We start from the raw sequence: 18,337 nt of genomic DNA, 5'->3' as shown, positions 1-18,337 counted from the left end.
CAAGCACCAAAGGTTTTTATACAGAGTGGTACTGTAGCATGTCACATACTATGATAAAACAGAGAAACCTCAGTACTAAACAATTAAATAATATACTACAGTACAGTTTTTCACACAGAGAGCCAAGAAAAAGAAAAGTAGAAGTTATGACTCCCATGATAACTGCAGCTTGATTGTAATACTGTTTTATACTGTATATTTGAACAAATGCTTCAATTTACAATTGATGGGGAATTATAACTGAAGGACACAGTCACATACTTTGTCTCACTCCTAAATAAATCAGTGGCATTCAAAATAAATTTCCATCCTACTTGTACAACTTGGTAAGGTGACTGGTTTTCTGGCAAGAAGAAATCACAGTATAGAAGCATTTAAACTGTATTTATCAAACTATTTATATGAATCACACAGGGGAACACTACCACATTTTAACTACAACATGGACTATTTAAACATCCACAAAATTATATTACAATTCAGATTTGTTCCTATCATATTTGACTTAATTGTACCATGCTACTGCTAATGAAATCCATTAAATATATTTGAGCTTAGCATTCCTAAAACAGCAGCAAACAACAAAAATGCATCATTGCAGTGCTTACTTCCAAAGAGAAAAAAGCATTAAAATAAGGAAGCTTGGTAAGAGAAACAAAATCAGGCAGTTGGACAAAATGTTTACAGACAACAGACAAAAAATACTATAGTGAAAATGTGGAGACACGAGGAAAAAATTGCATCACAGTTAAACCTCAAGGTGGGGAAGCTATCAGTAAGAACATTCCTCAAGAAGAGGGGAATAAATTGGACAAAAGAAACTAGCAAGAAAAATTGCAAACAAAAGATATGTTCCTAGAGGGGCGAAGTCATAAAAGGTCCTTTCACAAATTCCAGTTATATGAAGCCTGCTAGAGAATCCATTGGACTCACATATAATCAAGATACGAAAGAAATACTCCAAGAAAATAAAAACTACAAGTTTTCTGCATCTCCCATCATAGGAGAAGCTAAGGGAAGCTTTCATCTTTTTTGGCACATAAATCCTCAGAGGCAGTTTTGGTCGAACCAAAGCAAACAGCAGCAAGTCACCAATGCATTCACCAAGAGTTGTGAGGAGCTGAAGGATAAAATAGCCTATCTGACCGCTATGCTGCATAATATCTCAGGTTCCAAACACTGCCTGTTGCCAGTGGTGCCTCAGTTTTGAAAGACAGTCATACCTTTAGCCTGCCAAGAACTACAGACCAGCAAGTCTAACGTCCCAGTAGGGCAAATAAGTAGAAGATAGAAGAAACACGGGCACATACCTAAGTACAGACTACAGAAGTGACACCAATGCTTTCCCACAGCAAAGTCCTGTCTTACCAGTACAAGAGATTTCATTGAAGCAATTGATAAATGGCCAAAGTCTGAGCTAACTTGGATGACCAAAACATGTGCCAGCTGCTGAACAAAGGTCTTCCAGCAATGGTTCTTAAGGAAACTAAGCTACAACAGCAAAGGAGGGAAGGTCTTCACACGGATCAAAGTAACCAGTTCAAACCAGGAAATGAACCCCTTTCCAGACCTGCTCTGACAGCATGCACATAAAAGATCTAGAAATAGGTGAACCTTGAAGTGAGTTTGCTAATAGTATTAACAACTTAATTTTGCTAAAAATTAAAATCAACTATGCAGGAAGCAGCAGACCTTCATCACACCCATTGAAGGTGTAATAAACTGCAGATGAGATTCAGTGGAAGGAAATCAATAACAACACACATGAGAAAATACAATCTGACTGTTTTACATACATTTTACTGAGTCCTGACATGATTTGGGAGCTAAAATAAATAATCTAGGAAAACAAGATTTGTCAGAAGAGTAAACAGAATACTGAGCATGTTGAAGAAAAAAAGAGATGGAAAAAACCTCACAGAATTGGATAAGAAATGGGATACACAAGTCTATGAGGTGCTTATACCTTGCTGCATTGACAGTGTTTGCTCTTCTCACCTGCACTTTAAAATTAAAATTACTGATGGACCAGAGATGGGTGACAGGCATCTGAATACCCTTCAGAATCTCCAGCCTCAAGAAGGGCTAACCAGGGAGAGAATAGAAAGTTTACAAAATCAGGAGCAGCACGGAACAGGTACGTAGTGAACCACTGTTCTCTCTTTTAACAAGGAAACTAGAGAACATCAAACAAAACTAGCAGGTGGTAGGTTCAAAATAAAACAAATAAAAGGAAGCAGTTCTTCATATAATGTGTACTTAAGCTGCAGAACTCATTGCCACAGTCCCAATGGAAGCCAAGAGTTTACACAGACCAAGAGAAGACTAGATGAATTCATGCAAGAAAAATTCATTAAGCATTACCTATCACTTTTCCCAAGACAATTCTGAGCTGCAGAGCTGTGGAGGCTAAGGGGCTTGCTCTGTTTCTGGATAGCCTCCACCTTGGTTGCTACGAAATAGGATTCAGACCTTTGGTACTAAAAAAGAAAGATGATATTTGCAACATGGTTTTAATAGGTGTTGACAACTATGCTACTTCAATAATACACTGTTTCCAGTATAACATTTCACCCTCCTTTCATGAAGATACTGTATTTCAGTCCATGTTACCAGTACTTCAAGAATGCAAGTGAGATTACAACACTTCACAGGACCATAACATGAGAGAGACAAGGACACCCAAAACTGTATCAGACTCTGCTGAAACTGTACCAATCCTGTATAAAAGATTAACCCTATTCCAACAACAGAAAATTCCAAGAGAGTTTATGATCCGGTTGTAACCCCTTAAAGGAGTAAAAAAAAAAAAATAAACAGAAACACTGACAATACTAAATACTGTAGCACATACAGTACAGCCCTGAATGTATTCAGTACTTACAGGGGGTTTTAAGTTCATTTTGTTAACAACTCAAAAAAGTGTGGTTTTAATAACTCAAATCAAAGTTGTGTTATACTCTGAAGTTTTAGGAATACTGAACTTTTATTAAAACAATCTTTTCATGTTTGATGGAAAAAGACTTAAAAACAACACTAAGTGGTGAAAAAATTAAAATATTCATACTTTTCCTAATTTAAACAGCAGCTGTAAAAGATAATATCAGCTCAAAGCACTGGCCTAAAGCTTTACTACTGTTATAAAAAGGTACTTAAAATAACTACAACATATTTAGGTTAAGCACTTAAAGGAATTACTGGAAGACTGAATTCAATCCTCGGTTCCAATCCACAAGTCATTGTGCAATGTCTTAGCTGTTGAAAACAAACCCTCTCTATTACCTATAAAGTGAGGACCATGCCCATCTCCTGAACTGGGGGTACAGAATTTTCCCTCTGCAAATACAGAAGACATGGTGATTGCTTTTGTAAGCAATGGAAGAACCCAGTCTCTCTGCACCTTCCAGCTCACCCCTGCTTCCTCCAATCCATGGAAGGTGCTGCTGCCATTCTGTGCTGAGCACAGCTCAAGCTTGAAGGCAGCAGCCTATTCCCAATGCAGAACAGACCTTCTGCTAGACCACTGTCAGAGACAGGAAGAACATGCCAGTGGTTTATTTTCAAGGACTCTAAATGATCAAAGTTTTCACAGGTACAGTAAAACTCACCATAACCCCCAGAACACACCCAACACCCAACTTCAGTTCAGCTTCAGTTTAGTTTAGTCAGGTTAAATACCTCACTTGAGATGGAAGAAAAACCTGACAGAAAATGCGATTCAAAATGGCTAATAAAATAGCCCAGAGTAGAGACTACACTCTGAACTCTTCCTACTGCTAAGCCAAAGCTCAACATATTATGGCAGACTGTTTGGCAGAGTTTGTTTAAGAAACTTTATAGGACAAGAAGGAAGTTTATGGTCCCTAAACTCAATACACAAAATACAATTGTTTAGAATTTACTCCTAAGAAAAATATTTAAAGGAAAAAGACAAATTCTGAAAAATAGCAGGCTGTTCAGATACAGACTCTGAACACTTAAGACATTTTTTTTTTTTAAGTGCTGAATGTCAGACCAACTGTCCTTTTAAGGACAGCATTTATCTACTTCATGAGACCAGTAGCAAGACAGAATTAACACTTGGTAAAGAACCAAGATCCTCTGCCAAGTGCTGCTTGGTAATCAGCAACTCTTACACATCGCAATATGGGAGACACAAAACACATCACTATGAACCTGGCACACCAGTTTGGAGTAGCACTTTGGGTCCTGGCTTCCAACTATCTGCTCAGGCCACTAGCCTTGAAAAGAAGAAAAACCACCCAAGCACTCAGAAATGCATGAACTAAACAGATATTTTGCCTTCTAGTACTTCCATGTTAAGTGGAAGACAAGGAGCATCAAATTCACTCACTGGAAGTGAATGTACTTTTTTTTACGGTACAGCAGAACTATGTGCTCAAAATTTCTCCTGCTCTTTCAGAGCAAGCCTTGTCCATATGCCAGCAACAGTAAGCATCCCAAAGTGGAAAAATACCCTCACTGCTCCTATTCCAACACCTTGTTTTGGTTTTTTTTGAGGCAACGATTAAGTTCCTTTTAAGCCCTTCCTGTAGCAATGCCTACCACACCAGACACCTCCAAATTTAATCCACTGGAATAAGCAGCCTTTAAATTAAGGTGTTGTAAGGTCATATAGCAACAAGATGATCGGATTAAAGAGGAAGTGGAGTTAAGTCAATACTGAGTCACTATTTTAACTTCTGTGTTCAAGGCAACAGCATGATAGCCTTTCAAGTACAAACCAGTCTTCAAGCAGGATGGCTGAAGAACTTTTCTATTTAAAAAAAAAAAATAAAATTATTTCTTGTCTAAATCTCAGCATGAAATGCAGGACAACAACTCATCAGACAGACAAGATCTGGTCCCAGAGACAGATGTTTTACAGCTGTGCTTTGGGCTTCCTAAAGCCCATTAGAGCTAGCACATACAATTCCTAATGTAAACAAGCTGCTTTTAGTAACTACAATATTCCCTCTGAACACACACAATGCTAGTCAGGGCCACCATCCTCACAGTTTTCACCAAATGCAGCTTACAATGTCCATAAGATAGAATTTGTAAATCCCCTCTCCTGCACCTCTTGGCATCTCCTGTAGATCCTGAAATGGAATTTTTAGATGTAAAACCCAAGGAAAAGAATCTAGATGGTACACTACATGAAGGTTTGGGTTTTTTGTAACTATGGCAAGAGTTTACCTTCTAGTAATTGCCCAAATCTTGAGAAAAACAGGAAGGAAAGCACGAGCTTCCACTCTTCCACCTGCCAAGAAGCCCCTTTCTGTCACACTGCAGGCAATATACACAAATAACTAGACAAAAAAGCCAGGGCTCTTCAGAAAGCAAGCAGCTTCTAATGCCACGTTGCTGCTATGCTGAAAGAGTCACCTCAAGCTGACAGGTGGATTGAGCAGAAGCTGCAGTCAGAATCCCTGAGTTTTTGTAAGGTGCTCATTCCTCTGCTGAGCTGCACAGTGTAAACTGCCCATATCTATGGAGAGCAGCAAGAGCACTGTGTTACAGAAGTGACTAACTAGCATGTTATTTGATTTGCAATGTACTTTTTTTTCGCCAATTTTAACATGTAGGAGTGCACTTGTGTCACTATCAGAAAGCTTTAGACTATGAGAGGAAGTAACAGCCTCAGCCACCTACTAGGACCAAGCTCTCATTCCATCTCAAACCAGCAGGAAAATGTAAATAGTTGGGATAAAACTCTGAATAATGGAATCCACTGAATTACTGACTGATGAAACTTGATGACACTGAAACAACACTAACTTGATAAAATTTGAGACAGACAAATTGATTCAAAGCTGATGAACCTAATGGAGGATTTCAAGCTTGCAAAAAAAAAAAAAAAAAGCACCACCACCCCCCTCTCCCCCTTTCTTGTGAATAAATTGTTTCAAAGATTAAATACTTCACATTTGAAAGAGCAAACAAGTTATTTATACATTAGTAAATCTTTTAGGCTTTAGTTTTCCTACCTGAAGAGGAAAACTGATTTCTGGGCAGTCGATTATTAATTCTAACAAATTGTTTCTAGCATGCAATCCATAGCATCACCGGAATAAACAAATTTTAATATCCATTTTAACTCAGGCCAGCACATTTTTCTTTTCGTGTCCTTTGCTTCACAGATGATTACTCTATTTCTCTTTCTCCCATGAAGGTTCCCAGGCAACTGATCCAATCCACTTGCTCACTGCCACCAAAATGAAAAGATGAAAAGGCCTTGCTGCTCTCCAAGCCAGCAACCCCCCTTGTCCTTAGTACCAGCTCTGGTGTTCATCAGATCCTTTTATGAGCCAGTTTGATTCATTACAACAGCAAAATGCTCTCCATTTTACAGAGTTATTTTTCTGCCATTTTGGTGAACTAAAGTGGCTCACAGAAGGACCTGACAAGCACTGCTGCCGAAAAAAGTAGCCAAGCCATGTGGTTGTGAGGAAGGGTGCAGGGGGACAAAGGCAGAGAGGAAACTTCTCCTTTCAGAACAATGTCTGGTTAAATTAGCTCACTGCATTTCACAAACCATACCCTGACTTACAAATTATTAGAAGGACCATAAGACAACATTCAACAGCTTTCAGCTATCTTCAGAGCTACAAAAAACTTTTCATACAAAAAAATATATAGTAATATGTACTCTTACCCAGATTTAATACTCTACCAGAAGAAAAAAAAATTCTTACAAACATAAAATCAAGACAAGGATACCCTAGAAGAGGAGGGTAAAGAAAGCCTGGCAGGTTTCACCCTGGGTTTTGGGGGGGCTTGTTTGTTTTTTAATTTAAAAAACAAAAAAAAAAAACAAAACCAACCAAACAAAAACAAGTCCAAAAAAACCCCCAAACAATCCTGGGAGCATGACCACCAATCTCAATAAGCATTATGATGGAGAAACAAGTATTTCTGAATAGTAAGCAGAAAAGAGCAAGAACTTTTGTCACCACAGTATCCAAAGTAAACCTACCAGGGGACAGCTTATGTGCCTAAGAGAAATTACCTTGAGGGAGGGAGGGAGGCAGTCAAGCCAAGAAGGTGGAAGCAGGTGCTACAGATGCCTAGTCCCCAGGTTTTCTGCCCAGTGATTTCTGGCCATGAATCAATCTGCCTCCTTCTGTGATGGATTGCCTACTGTGGATGTACTGTTTCACTCCAGAAGAGAGAAGTCAAGGTGTATCAAATGTATCCCTCCCACAGCCACATTGAATCGATCTTGCTATTCAAAGTTCATTGCCTACCTGGAGGCTCCTCAACACAGAAACAGCTGCTTTCAGTATACGCTGAGGAGAAGCGGCACCCTGCCCCAAAACACCACCATCATCACACCTTGTCAAATTAGAGAAGGGATTTTCAGCCTTCCTGACCCTACCAGCTTCCTACCAAAAATCTTAATGTTGGGCAGCCACAGAACACACCGCTGAACTCCATGTGACACACAGGCACACAAAGGAAGACAGCAGCAGATCACAGAAGCCCCACCAGGGCATAAATTCAGGCACACAGCCTGCATCCCAGCTGATAGTAATATCCACCTCTAAGAACCCCTCCTAGTCCAGTTCCTCAGACAGCCAAAATCTGCATTGCCCAACCAGCCCCATACTGCCCAGTCCAGTTGTGCCACTGGTCATGCCACAGCCTCAGCAGGAAAGTCACCCTTCCCAGCAGGGAAGTGAACCAGTGACAAGCCAAAGATTGTCCATCCAGAGAGGCAGGCAGAAAGGCAAGCATCCTGGTTTCTTTTGAGAGAGGAAACAGAGAAAGGTGAAGAAGAAAAGAGATCAAGCAGATTAATCTTTTAAACCACTGTGTTAGGGAAATTCCTTATGAGAAGAGCTATGGAAGCAATTGCGTTCACCTGCCATCTTTTCTGTAGCCAAGGTTTTATTTTTTGACCTCACAAAATTAAGTAGTCATGGTTTGGGCAGGGGGCAGCAGCAGGGTGTGAGGCCTTAACTTCCCTGAGAACTCACCATTCAAGAATTCAGTCACCTTAACCACAGTATTTCTCTAATTTTAGCCATGGTAAGTGAAAATCCACACAAACACCCCTCTTCCATTTTTCTTTTATAGTTTCAGTGCAAAGTCTAACATGCTCAACTTCTAAGACTACTACTTACTACAACGATTTTTGGACCCAAATTGCAAGACATGTTTCTGTTCTAGTGCTGCCTGTAACAAGGTGATTCTTCCAACCGCTGTGCCATTTCTACGAAACAACCCCTTCCTTCTGCATGGCTGCCACAAGGTTCAAATCCTGTTTGAACTATGAAAGTATGTTCACTAAGAGTCACTTCTGTGAGGGAAGACAGCATGGGCTGGGGAATACTGCAGACCTGTAGTAAGGAGAAATGCAGGTGAAACCAAGGCAAATTTTTTCAGTAACCTCTGTAAAGATTACAACAGAATTAAAGAAGCACATTTCACTTCTGTACAAAAAGAAAGAACCAAAAATTAAAATGACAATGTACCTTTTTAGAGGTCAATACAGAAAGAGGGGGGAAGTGAAGCTGAAGCCTGCTTATTCACTTCCCCCCAGTGCAAGAATGACGACTAAAGTAAAGATGAGTGAGGCTGTACCCCATTTACAGAGCTGAGTGAATGCAAAGCACAGCAGACACCTCACAATGGTACTGATAAATAAACTGAATTACTTAGCAGGTCTCTCCCAGACTTACATCCTGAGGCAGTCCAGAAACCCCTATTTAACTCACTTTCTGAATGATTCCTTCCTAAATCAAGAGAGATATTAAATTGCTCACTATGAACTCTCAGTTTAATTCTTCACGGTTAAAACAACTCGAGGCAAGAATTATACTCTTAGTGAGAGTCCCCTCATCAGAGTTTAAAGGAATCTCTGAACTCACATAGGCAATGGCTACTACGTCAGAGGGCCTTCCTTTAAGTCATCCTGACACTACACCAGCCTGTGAAGCCTGCCTGATCTTTCCAGGAACTAGCAACATAGTCCCCGTACCTCTCAAACCAAGAACTGGAGATGATGATCTGCCTGCTTTTTGCCCTGCAATAAACCACCAAATCCAACAAGCAGCTACTTCAGTCCAGAAGTAGCACAAACCAGAGCACATTCTCAAAAATCCACAGGACCTGTCTAGACAGCTGAGACAAAAAAATAAAATCATATTCTTAGATCTCATTTCAAGCCAGTAACTGCAGTTATGGTTGTTTCAGTATATCTTATCCCACATGAGAAAACAATACACATTCAAATACAGAACTTCAAGCAGCAGGATACTTGGGGGGCCTGATTTCTGGACTTCACAGGCTGTCCTGTCCAGGAACAGGTGAGGTTTCTAAAACATTTGTTATACCCTGAACAACTAATTAAGATGCATCCTTGGAATTTACCAGTCTCTCACCTTCATGCAGTTTTATCTCAGCCTTATCAGAGTGATTTTTGAACATCTGTTAGCCTCATCATTACTCTCCTTCCCTCAATCCTCCTTCTATCGAGCATTAAAAACCATGTCAGTTGTATTGCCTTTCTGGCTGTTAATCTTCAACTTGAAGAGATACTGAAGTGCCATTCTCTACAGCACAGACTGACATGCACTTTCCTGCAAGACACTTTACCAAGTAGCATTTCAGCTTTGCATTTCAATCCCAACAGCTATATTGATGGATCCTCTTTGAAGCAAAGAATATTTTCTCAGAAGTTGTCATCAACTTGGACTTCTCACTCACTAGCTCATCCAAGTTAATACCAAAGATTTGAACCGAATTTCTCAGTTTCTATTATGTAAGAGCTTGTTTCACTTTTCTCCCAGAACACCACTACCTACCTCAATGCTTTCTATGATGACTTTCTCTGTGTTTTGTCCTATTACTGATCTCTAAACTTCTAAAATTCCAGCTTTCAGTTTAGCTTTAGCTAGTTTTCACCTGAATTGTCTCCCAAAGAATGACCAGTATTCCTTCGCACCTAGTGACTACCCACTTAACAAATCCTGTTTACCCTGTAAATAAATCCACAGGCTTTCCTATTTTAAGATCGAGTACAAAAGTGCCTTTATTAAAGTATTCCTTGGCCTTGCTCCATGTTCTGATCTGCTTTACCACTGGTCACATAGTTCCTGGTCTCCAAAGCTTCCCTATCACAATCCCCTCAGGAGCTGCTCCCCACACCCCAAATTTCTCTGCTTTGCAAGGGATAGTCCACAACGGCTATGTCCATTTCAAAATTGCCATGGGACTAGACCCTCCCCACTCACAACTATTCAGTGCACAGAGCAAAGAAAACCACTACAGCTCTATGTATCTACTATTAAAAGATGGGGGAATGTCATTTTCATGACAACAAAACTTGAAACAAGAGAATTTTCGTATTCAAAGGGTCACGAAGAACCTTCGGAAAGCTGCAGTGCACTGAAGCAGCCCCCTGCTCTGGCTCTCTGCTGCTGGCCATCTCCTCGTCATGACAGCATCCAGGGGCTAACATGAGACTTCATCAAGCTTTGGTACAGCCAGCCAGCTCTTCCCACACCAACTTAGGCATCCTCCATGGTTTCGGTACAAAGCAGCATTATTAGGAGTTGAAACGCATGTTTATTTTGCCACATATCCTAATTATCTAGGGCTGGCAAGAAAACACAGCTCCACTAAGCAAACAGAAAGCAGTATGAATTGGAAAAAAGATTAAAAACCCAACAGGAAAGGCACAATCTGAAGAGGAAAAAAATCCATGGGAAAGCCGGGGGGAGGGGAGTAGGGTGGGAGAGAAAGAGAAATAAAATGTTGAGTTCTCAGAGCAGGACTGTCTCTGCTGCATAGAAGGAATCATACTTCGTACATCTGATGTACACCTCCACAAAATGTTTTAAGAAGTGACACTTACTTTGTAGGTAGAAATCAAAATAAACTCTGGGGAGGTCAATTTCTTTCAAGCTCACCAAGAAATTTTAAAGCCAGCTACTTGTTGAAGTTCTAGCAGTAAGCAGAAAGCTCAGCTGAACAGCCTAAAAAGTGGCTCAAGGACATTAAAATAAAGTGCTTCCAAAACTATCCAGCACTGGATTTGCCACATGCCAGCTACTCCCAGGCAGGTAAGTTGCTGCATTGCTCTCCCCAGCCACAAGCTCATATTTAAATAAAACCTGAACAGGACAACCTCTAGGATCAGGACCGTATATATGAAATTTTATTTTCCCCTCAGAACCATTAGGAAGAGGGCAGACATTTTGGCTGCAATGACTTTTTCCAGACAATTGATTCTCAAAGTTATTTATTCCCCACCATTCCCCTCAAGGCCCTCTCATCACAGCAATTGTCTATGTCAGAGGAAGGTTGGACTCAGCTCCCACGAAAGCCAAGCAAAACCACACCCAAAATAGCTATATAGGTCACTACAGAGCAAAGGGAGCCCTACATCATGCCAGCAAGGGCTTCTGGTTAGTTCCCATATGCCAATAAGCTTTCAAAGTCATGTGTTACAATGTTCTACTAAAACAGTAGCTGATTTGATAATTAGCACTCTTTTATTGAATTCCAACTTTTAAAAGAAAATGCTTAAATTAAGTCATTGCCTTTTTTTTTTTTTCTTTTTTTAAGGAGAATGCATTTAGCATATGGGCAGCCAAACAACCAGGATGTTTAGAAACCACTACTGAGCAGCTTTCAGAGAAGAACCCAAGTGGCAGCACAAAGATCCTTGGTTCTGGCTTGGCTTCTTCTAGGTGCATGTTTACATCCTTGAAAAGTCCCAGTGTTGGAAGCTGAGAGCTAATCAGCTTTTATATACTTAAGAATGCCCTTAAGAGCTTTGTTGTCATATTTGGGCTCTTGGAATGTGTCCTTTAGGTCACAACCTCCTTTTTATTTTTTGCATCATGCCTTCCAACCTCGTTTTCCAAGGAAGATTTTTAGTGCACAACTACAACGTGGTATTTCCATGACCGCTGATCTCAGGTAAGATACAAATCACTGAAAGTTATTCAGATTGTGCAGACAGAAAGAAATCAGGAGGAAAACTTCCATCAGGTTTCACTGTCTTGTCAGAAACCTAATAAAAACATGAGATGTTTCTGCATATTATACCTCACTCCGTCCTTTGAAAGGATTTTTAAAAAAAAATTATAGTTGGAGTTTCCCTTTGCCTTTTTATCATTGCTACGTCATAGACAGTATTTGACACTTTTTTCCATTAAAATCCAATAGTTTGTGCAAACAAGCTATTCACGGAAATATAAATGATGAGAAATGATGGAGGTAATGTCTGTCTTAATGATGAAGCTAAATTGATAGCTAAATGATGAAGCTAAATTAATACAATAACTTTCTGTTGGAAAAGTGAAGTCTAAAGCCTCACCTACACACAAAAGACTCATTTGTCAGAAAGACAGTTTAATTATTTACTAAAATTTGCAGTTTTCCCATGTATACAGGGAACATTAAAGTAACATAAAAGTATCACCTGTGTTACTTATGGGCATCAGTTAACCAGCTCATAAATCTGACCAGTTAGTGATTTGTTCACAGCAGAGAAATATATAAGGGTTTGGAAGTGAGGATTTAAGGGAACTAGGGGAAGGAAGACCTTCGGACACACACACCACTTGTCACAAAGTTGCCTGTACCCTTGCTAGCCACACAAATTTCTTTGAATAACACCAGATTCACAAGAGCAAATACTGACCAGCACATTCTAAAGGCTTTCCATCTGAAAATAACTGTCAAAATGAGGGAAATAAGGGATAGAGGTAAGGCACAGGATTCAAGGAGACACCTGCATTTATTTCCACCCTCTTTCTTTCTGGTTACTTTTTTCCACTTCCTCCCACCTTAGCAACCTCTATGGATCACACCATACGCTACAAACAAAACCAAACCCCAGATAGGGAGCTGCTATAGGATGCCTTGGACATGGCAAAACACAGCCTCACTGCCACACTTCAGCAGCTCTGGGAAAACCTGGGAAGTCCCTATTACTCAGGCCTTCCAGCTTTACAGAAAATCACGCCTGGCTTGTCTTTGTTTAGGTTTTGTTGTATCCTCATGCTGCAGGTTCTACTGCCCGCAGAGCTGCCGTCCGTGGGACACAGACCTGGCACGGAGCCTCCCTGTGTGCCAGGGCAGGACAGGCCCGCCGACCACAACACCCACCCACGCCAAGCCAAGCCCAGGCTGAGCAGCACATCCCCTTCTTCAGTGCAGTGCCTGCAGCTTCGCCATCGGCCTGTTCCACCTTGACTCGCAAACAACGCATTTTACGTCTTATAAAAGTCCTAATATTATTTGAGTGTTAACGGGAAATACTGCGAACGTTCATCAAAAGCTTTTCAGTTCAAAACAGCAAATAACTCACGTGGAAAAAAAACTACACTCAGGTTAGCTGACCCCTCTACATGGACAGGGAAACCTTTACAGTGCTCCTTTGACACAACTCTTCAGGTTTCTGCATTAACCAAATCCAAAAGGAATTGGTCACAACTGAAATCTCCCATCACTGTACAGAGTTTTGATTGCAATAGTGAGTATTCCACTATACCTCGTTTTTACTGGTATTGTTACAATGCTACATTCCCAGAAATTGTTATTTTCCTAAAAGGACTGTGTGATCCTTGCCTATGATCGAAACTTTCCTGCATTACTGAAGGGGCAATAAAATAATTTTGGGTTACAAATAAGAGGCTTTTTTCCACTGTTTAAATAACCTAACCAGGATTTACAAGCAATAACAGAAATGTCATCACATTGTTAAATATTTAGTAAGATATTTGGTCAAATATGATTATCCAATTAGTATCAGTGAATCAGTAATTCAGTTAAACTTGCAATCACAAGCACTTAATACTCTTTTAAGAGCCTGTGCAACAGCTTTAATAATGATCTTTATAAATTTCCTACAAAAAAAAACAGCTCATAAGAGACGGAAAATAAGCAGTTCAGGTTAACAGAAAGACAGGACAAGGAGATGTGTGAATTTTTGGCATTCACGAATACTTTAGTAGTGGAAATTTCGTTTTGCAAAACTGTTTCAAACTTCAAATTATGTCTAAGACCAAAAAGAATTACTTTTTCCAAGCAGCTGTGGTTTTAACAACTAGAGGAAAATAGTACACTATCAAAAGGATCTCTGCAAAACCCTGAGCACATTTACAATACCAAACAAGAAGAAACAAGCAACGCTCCCCACTTGTAGTAGCTGGAGATAGGAAAACATAAGGAATGTAATTGTTCTGATCATCTGTTACAAACCTCAGAAAGAAATGGTTAATTTTCCCCCAGACTGCATCTTATTTTAAAAGGGATTACTAGAATTTTTCTGCTGCTGTTGTAAATGCAGACCCCTTGAAAGGAGCTCTCTCTAACTATCACCTCACCATTAAGTTTGTAAGCAACCCAGACACCTAAAATGTGGTCTGTGCTGAGCAATGTGATTTTTTTTTTTAATTTTTTTAATGAGGAAAAAAAGTATTGGAAACTTTCACGGTGGAAACTAGAGAGCTTGGAAGTTCCTCTCTCAGCAGTGCCCAGCAATGGAGAGGAAAGTGTTCTGCATACGTGCCCCAAGCATCCAGCTACATTTAGCTTTCAGCCTTTTTATTATCATTGTCAATGAATGGGCCCCAGTCAAATTAAAGCTGCCATTTTAGGTTAAAGACTGGAGAGCCTCTGTTGTGCAACAGCAAGACAAAAACACTCCAAGCGACAGATGCAGCACTCTCATTGGAAAATTATGGATTTCAACTTTTACAAAAAAAAAAAAAAAAAAAAGAAGAAGAATTACGGATCATGCTTTTTAATATGAATTATATATTGATACTCACACATTACCGCAAACTAACGGGATTTATAATTGGGATAAATCAGCTACCCATGCTGCTAAGGTCATAGTCATTAAGATTTTTTTTGCCGTCGTTAGAATGGATGATCTGTGAGGAAACGAACAGAAACATTTTTTGTTCAACTTGCTTGTTTGTACCTCCGCCAGTCCCGTATAACATGAGAAAAGAAAAAAAGGAAAAGGGGAAAAAAAAAAAAGCTAACACATTCTCCCGAAAGCCATATTCCAGGATAAACACTGCCCGCGATCTGCTTTGATGAGAGTAAAAATCGAGACGAACATCTACACAGAAACAAACTTATCGCACCGAGGTTATTCTGATATTCCCCAAGCCAAACATCCGCGGAAGCCCAAGTGGCAAGGGAAATTAAAAAAAAAAAATAAATAAATAAATAAAAAGCTTCTCACAAATGAAAAAAATCGCCCTTTTCTGTAGTGGGGAGGCACGCTCGGCCCCTTCCCAAACGAAAACAAAGGCAGAAAGTGGGTAAGTGGGGGAGAGTTGCGCGGCGCCGCGCGGCCCCGCAGCGGACAGGGAGCTCCCGGGCATCCATCGCTACTTTCCTTTTGTCCATTGTCTGTTTAAAAAACAACTACTTTAAACCCGGGCGTGAGCGGGCTATCGGGGGGAGCCGGGGAAACCGGCTCCATTTCCAGCCCGTGCCCCACGGCCACCCCCTTCCCCAGCACCCCGACCCGCCCCCCCCGGACACCCACCCGCGAAGACCGGCCCGGCGGCGCGGGGCGCGCCCGGAGGGGCTCCCCCGGCGTGGGAGCGCGTCCCCTGATTTAGCGCTACCGGGATAAATGAAGGCAACGTAATGATGGCTGCTCATTGCCTGCAGCGCCTTCTCCCTGAGACTCACTAACAACCCTGCCCCCCTCCCCCCGCCACCGCTCTCTCACACACACCCGCGCACACGCACAGGCGCTGCCCGCTCCCCGCCGCCCCGCACGCAGCGCCCGCCGCCGGCCCCGCTCCGCTTCCCACCGCGCCCCGCGGACCGAGCGCGGCCGGACCCCCCCCTTCGCTCCGCGCCCTGACCGCTTTGGCCTCAAACCACCTTTTTCCGCTCACCCTCAAAATGGCCCGGAACGGGGTGGGGGGGAGCGCGACGAGGGGAGCGCCCTGGCCCCGACCCCATGTGCGCGGCGGCAGCAGCGCCTCCCGCCCGCCCCGGCCCCGCGCCGGCGGAGCGAAGGTGCCCGGCGGGGTGAAGCCCCTATTATGCGGCGTCCGCCGGCACAGCTCCGGCTGCCTCGGGTAGCGTTCTCCCTTCCCGTCCCCTCCCTCTTTCCCCCGCTCCCCTTTCTTCTCCGGCCGCCGGGGAGCGCCGGCCGCCCCCTGCCCCCTCCCGGTGCCGCCGGGGCAGGACGATCCCCCCGCCGCGCGCACCGGCGGCCGGAGCGGCACCTCGTGCTCCCGCCTCCCTCCTCCTCCTCCTCCTTCTCCTCCCTCCCCGCCCGCCTTCCTGCCGCCCGCCGCCACCCACCGCCCGGCCTCTGCTGGGGGTGCCCCCGCTGCGGCCCGGCCCCGGCCCCGGCGACCCATGTGCCGGCGCGGAGCGGGGCGGTGCCGGGCCGAGCCGGGCCGGGCCGTGCGCGGCAGGGAAGCGCCCTCACTTTGTTAGCGCTTGTTGTGCCGCCGCGGCCGCCGGGAGCCGTCAGCGTGGTCAGCGGGGGAAGCGCTCCCGCGGCCATCCCGGCCGGCGCTGGGCCCCGCCGCCCCCGCCGCGCAGTTTCGCTCAACTTTTCCCGGATTTTTAGTCACCCTCCAAACTTGCGGAGAGGGGCGCGGGGGGGAGAGCAGGCGGGAGAAGAAGGGAAGGGGAAGGGGCGCCGGCGCTCTGGCTCCCCGGTGCCCTCCCCTCCCCCGAGGCGAGGCAGGCGGCCGGCCGGCCGGCCGCAGCACAACAAAAAGCCATTTACACCCGGGGAAGTGCCCCGCTGAGACACCCCCCCCACACACCGCCTCGCCCAGAGCCGCGGCAGGGCTCAGCATCCCCCACTCCCCTGGACCGCCGGCAGCGAGCACCCCCGCGCCGCTCCGCTCCGCCGGGGACAGAGACCTGCCGCGGGTCCCCTGCTCCATGGCCGGCGCCCGCCCGCCCTCCCTCCCTCCGCGCCCAGCGAGCTGCGGGGTCACTCACCGGGCCGGTGCGTGGCCGTCGGGGACCGGTGTCCCCCGCTCGCTCCCTCGCTGCCCTCCGCCGAGGGGCCGGGGAGGAGGAGGGGACACGCTCCGGAGTTGGTGCCGCCGGCCGGGGGGGGCGAGGCGGGGTGCGGGTCTCGCACACAACACACACGCACACAACACACACGCACGGAGTTGCTCGCTCGCACCGGGGCTGGGCTAAGAGGGGAGGAGGGGGATCCCTGACCGGGGCGGGCAGGCGAAGGAGGGGTGGAAGGGAGGGGAGGGAGAGGAAGGGTCAGCGCGGGTCTCGGGTAGTTTCGGGGTCTCCGCCGGCTCCGCTTCGCTCCTTTGTGTAATTTCACTCGATTCAAGTTTAATCCGATAGTTCCCGAGCGAGCGAGCGCGCCCGCCGGAGCCGAGCCGAGCGCGACACCAGCCAGCCAGGCGGCTGCCGCCCCCTGCGCCCGCCCGCCCCCGCCGCCTCCCTCCCTCCTTCCTCCCTCCCTCCTCCCTCCCTCCGCCGCCACAAGGCGCGCCCCCGACACCGCCCCCTCCCCGGGGGCGAGCGCCGCCGCGCGCCCCGCCCCCGCGACGTCACTGCCCCGCCCGGCATAATTTATGCAACGAGGAGAGAAGGGGGGGAAAAAGGGAAAAAAAAAAAAAAAAAGAAAAAAAGAGGAGGGAAAAAAAAAATAGGAAACCCCCCCGCCCGGGGCGGGGGAGGGGCGGGGGTCACTAACCTGCCTGCGCGCCACCCGCCAGCGCCCCGCCGGGGCTCCCACCGCCCGCCGGCCGAGGCAGCGCTGCCGCGGGGCACGGCGGGGCACGGCGTCTTCCGTGCGCTCCCCCGCCGCTCCGCTCCGCCCCGCCTGACCGGGCCGAGGGGGGACTGCTCCGCACCGCTCCGCTCCGCACCGCTCCGCTCCTCTCCGCACAGCGGGGTCAGCGCCGCGCCCGCCCGCCCTGGCGCGTCCTGTCCCGGGAAACTCCCGGTGAAGCCCGGGGGGTGTGTTGTGTGTGAGGTGTCACTGTGTCACTGCCGCTCTTCAAACTTCCCAACCGCGGCGGCGAAACGAAACCGAGAGGCGTCCCGGGAGGCTGCCCGGCCCCCCGCCGCCCGCCCTGGTCCCGGCCCTGGCCCCTGCCCCCGGACGGGCAGCGGGCACCGCACCCCCGCTCGCCTCTCTCATCCCGGCCACCGAGGCGGGGTGGGGTTGGGCGGGGGTAGGATCGCTCGAGACCGCGGATTAGGGTGGACTTTGTCCCGAGCGGGTCGGGCTTTCAAAGGGAAGCGGCCATTAAGCGCTGCCCGCCCGCCCGCGGCAGCGCCCCCGTCCCGGCGGGGCCGCGCTCCCCCGGCACCGCACTGGCACCGGCTCTGCCGCCGC

General features: G+C 45.6%; 1 protein-coding gene across 6 annotated transcripts in view; it reads right to left on the bottom strand.

Annotated features, from left to right (window-relative positions):
• Positions 1–17,767, bottom strand: part of CHD7 (chromodomain helicase DNA binding protein 7) — a 131,912-nt gene extending 114,145 nt beyond the window's left edge. For 4 of the 6 annotated variants that reach the window (XM_069004814.1, XM_069004821.1, XM_069004820.1 and 1 more), the window contains exon 1: positions 16,963–17,376. The gene's annotated coding sequence lies outside the window, so the exon portion shown is untranslated. Of the gene's footprint in view, positions 1–14,795; positions 14,885–16,962; positions 17,377–17,689 lie in introns of those variants that run through there. The other 2 variants (XM_069004815.1, XM_069004816.1) reach the window with 2 other exon arrangements.
• Positions 17,768–18,337: the final 570 nt, after the last annotated feature.

Source organism: Aphelocoma coerulescens, chromosome 2 (assembly GCF_041296385.1).
Source record: "Aphelocoma coerulescens isolate FSJ_1873_10779 chromosome 2, UR_Acoe_1.0, whole genome shotgun sequence".
NCBI classification, from domain to species: domain Eukaryota; kingdom Metazoa; phylum Chordata; class Aves; order Passeriformes; family Corvidae; genus Aphelocoma; species Aphelocoma coerulescens.
Note: the sequence above shows the minus strand (reverse complement) of the source record. Positions and strands in the feature narration are given on the sequence as shown.